The sequence below is a fragment of the Mus pahari genome, chromosome 2 (assembly GCF_900095145.1).
Source record: "Mus pahari chromosome 2, PAHARI_EIJ_v1.1, whole genome shotgun sequence".
NCBI lineage: Eukaryota > Metazoa > Chordata > Mammalia > Rodentia > Muridae > Mus > Mus pahari.
In genome coordinates, this window is record NC_034591.1 from 133,355,168 (window position 1) to 133,359,137 (window position 3,970).

Below are 3,970 nucleotides of genomic sequence, written 5' to 3' on the forward strand. Positions count from 1 at the left end.
GGGAGGGAGGGAGGGAGGGAGGGAGAGAGAGAGAGAGAGAGAGAGAGAGAGAGAGAGAGAGAGAGAGATCAGAGGCCATGGATTTGAATTTGAGAGAAAAAGAAATCAATTAAAATATGATTACACTTTAATTTCAAAAATAAAAAGAATAGTTCTTTTCTGACTTGTTTTATGAGACAGGGTCTCACATAGCCCAAGTGACCTCAGACTTGCTATGACACGGAGAATAAACTTGACCTCCTACCTGGCCTCTCAAATGCTGAGATTGCAGGTATACACCACCACACATGGGTAAAATAATTCCTTATTGGGACATTCCCAGCTGTAACTAGCTATTCTCTAGCACGTTCCACATAAGCACTGAAAAGATGTTAAAGGCCGTGCCTATACCATAGAAAGAGAGAGACCTCTAAAACCCCAAAACCCAGACTCCCAAGAACCTCTCTAGCAAAGCAGAGGCTACAACCTCTTGGAAGGTGACAACATGGGCAGGTGGGAAGAGAATCTCAACAAACACCCCACCCTCCTTCCTGCCACCCATGTGCTAGTGACACACAACTACATCAGGAAAACATAAATATGCCAAGTGCCAGTACTGAGAAAGCGTCAAGGCAGAGGTCACACTCATGATAGAGGAAAGGAAAATGACCCCACTGACACTTCTAAGTCACAAGGCCCTAATTCTTAAAGGTCCTACCTCAATGATAAAGTTTCATTTCTCTTGAAGACAGCAGTGGGATGCTGCGATAGTCAATCCAGCCAGGACCGCTAGCTATCTTGTGACTAGTAAGATGGTACCCACATCCCTGTGAAGAGGCTGGACAAAGGGATGACAACGCAGGTCTGCATGGGACAAAGTGGGATGTTGTGGGTGGGGGTTGGAGGGGAGGGGTATCACCACTGCCCAGGATGATATGGAACTTAACCTCATAGATTATTGGTCTCTGGAACTTTCCCTGGCTTTTAATCAAACCAAGGTTGGCCTTGAATGACTAAAACAGTGAAAAGCAGAATCTCAGATATGAGGGCAACTCTAACGCTAACACCAGAGACATGGGGTGCTTCCCTTTGATCAGCTCCTGGAACTTACACACCACAGTTCTGAGAGTGACTGGAGGAGTTGAGTGGCGTGCAAGGTTTCCACCCAAGTGATCCCATCCCCATAAACATGGCCTGGAGGGTGAGATCAGTTTTGTGAGTAGGATGAAGAGGGCAGAAAGCAAGGCTTTGGAAGTGTGGTGGTAATGAAGTTATCACTCAACTGTTGGTCCCCAGAGCTATGGAAATCTGCAGGGGGCCACTCTTTCCCTTAAGGGACACACATAGGACAAAGCAACCTGACCCTGAACTTTGCACTGGTAGAGGCAGAACAGTGTAGTATTCAAAATTCCTCTCTGCTGGCACAGAAAGAACTTCCTGCCTGGCCCACAGAGGCTAAAACCAGAGTGTCCTGGGGGATACTGAAAAATGGGGGTGGGGTGGGGGAGGACTGCCAGGACACAAAGGGAGCCATGCCCTCTCCTTACTCAAGGTTAAGGAGCTTGCTGCCCATAGATAGCTGCACATTACTATAATTCCCAGCAGGCCTCGGTGCTGGGGACTTAACTCTACAGTCTAAAAGGCTGCTATATGGGACAGTAGCCTCTACTTTCTGATGGAGTAGTGATGATGGTGTCTATTGGGCCCCATTTTGGCCCTGGTTTGGGCCTTGAAGACAAACCCAGGCCTGCCTCAAGTTTTGAGACCAGTGTCAGTCACTTCTGTATCAGGGTGACTCCGCAAGACCTGTTTGGCCTTGCCTCTGCCCTGCTGTTGCTGATGTAGAGCTTTGCCATTGGCCCTGTCAGTCACTCCATACTGGCTATCACCCTTCTCTGCCTCCTACCGTCATCTTACACCACCAAAAATCCCCATCCCTATGTTGCGATCTTGTATAAGCAAGAGGCTGATGCCATAAAGTTAAGTTCCTGCTTCAACAAGACTCCTGGCTCAGTGTGTTTCTTTTGGGCCATCGACACTCACCATCCTGCTCAGCCCCAGAGAGGTGGGACCAGAACCTCTCTTCTTTCACCTGGACCTGCTGAAAGGAGCAGGCGTCTGCTTTCATTCATCTACAAAACACACACACACAATTTGTGCACACACCTGCACACACACACACTTAGCAAGACCGCTGCAACTGAGCAGGAGTACCGTGCCTTTATCTGGATCACTAAGTAGTCATAAAACAGCAGGCAGCGCTCCAGATCTGCACCTGACCCTGGGTCCCCTCAGAGTCTGCCTCCCTCAGGGCTTTGAGCTTTCTCACAGGGCCTGTGTGTGTCCACACACAGAAATGGCCCTGTGTTTGCCCATCCGGACCATGTGAGTTCATCTGCAGGATGATTAAAAGGCAGAGGGAAAGATGATATGTGACTAGCAGAGAAAATGGAGCCTTGTTTACTTTTACAAAGGAAAACTTTTGCCAGTACTGCCAAGCCCCATTTCCCTAAAGAATTCTTTCTACAAATAATCTGTGATGAACTCCCAGCGGTTTTCTCACAAGGCTTTCCAAATGCTTTAAAGGAAACAGTGAAGCACACTCCAAAAGAGCATTCCAGCAGGACACTGGGCCAAACCGCCTTCTGCTGGATTTCGGGAGGGAATGAACGGTTGGAAGGACAGCATCTGGTAGCTTCTGAGTAATATTAAGTGAAGGAGTGATCCTTCCTGTCTTCAAGACATGTCATAGACTAGTCTAGGCAAATTCAAATTCAACACTAGCCCTTCCCTGTTGCATCTGTTCCTAGGCATACAAGAACACAGCAGATCTGTGCATGACCACACCCTGGTTTGATGTGCCCACAAACACTGAAGACATTCTGGAGCAAGCACAGCCATGGTACTCCATGACTGGATTGTGTTAGCTTCCCGTCATGCTGTGAAAGAGTAGGTCCGACTCTCAGTCACCTCTCGCAGACACCTACCGTCTAGCTCGAAACAGAGAAGTAATGGTGACTCAGCATCTGACCCCACAGGAAGAGAGGCCACCGGATGGGTCTCCTCTCTTCCCACCTGCTCTGAACACTCTCAGGAGTGTCCCATCCCTAAAAAGCAAAAAAGTATTAAGTGCCCTTGGGCAGCCTGCAGAAACCCAAGCCCGACAAAACGGAGAAAGCAGCCACTGTTTGGTGTCTCTGACATACCTCTTTAGGGATTCTCCATTAGGTGCAAACCATTTGAGGCAGCCGCTATCTCTGAGACCCGGTCTCTCCTTTTCATCTCATAAACACCTCTACTACAAAGATAGCCACCTTAGCTAAAAGTAAGTAAGTAAGTAAATAGATAGATAAATAAATGAATAATGCTTTTCTGTACACAAGGTGGCCAGCGTCAGCCTCACAAAGTGACCTGGACTAGGAAGGTCATGGATTCCCTCCCTGTGTTTCCAAGGAAGGCGGAAACAGCGGCTACTGCGGGCAAAGGTGATTTGCTGAAAGATAGGCAAAACCACAAAGAACTATGCTCAGGCTGAATGTGTGAGCCTGACACAGATCCAAGAGGACACTGGCCATCAAGAGGTGCAAGCATGGGGCTGGAGAGATGGCTCAGCTGCCAAGAGCACCGACTGCTCTTCCAGAAGACCTGAGTTCAATTCAAGGCAACCACATGGTGGCTCACAACCATCTGTAATGGAATTTGATTCCCTCTTCTGGTGTGTCTGAAGACAGCTCACATATATAAAAAGTAAATGGGGGGGGGTGCAAGCATTCAGACTAAGAGGAGATAAGAGAAAGGGCCAAGCGATCCAGTTCTAGAACTTGTGTTTTCTGAGAGGAAAATGCAGTCAAAAAATTACCATCTCTAGCTGCATATGTAGCAGAGGATGGCCTAGTCGGCCATCAGTGGGAGGAGAAGCCCTTGGTCTTGCGAAAATTATATGCCCCAGAACAGGGGAATGACAGGGCCAGGAAGCAGGAATGGGGTGGGT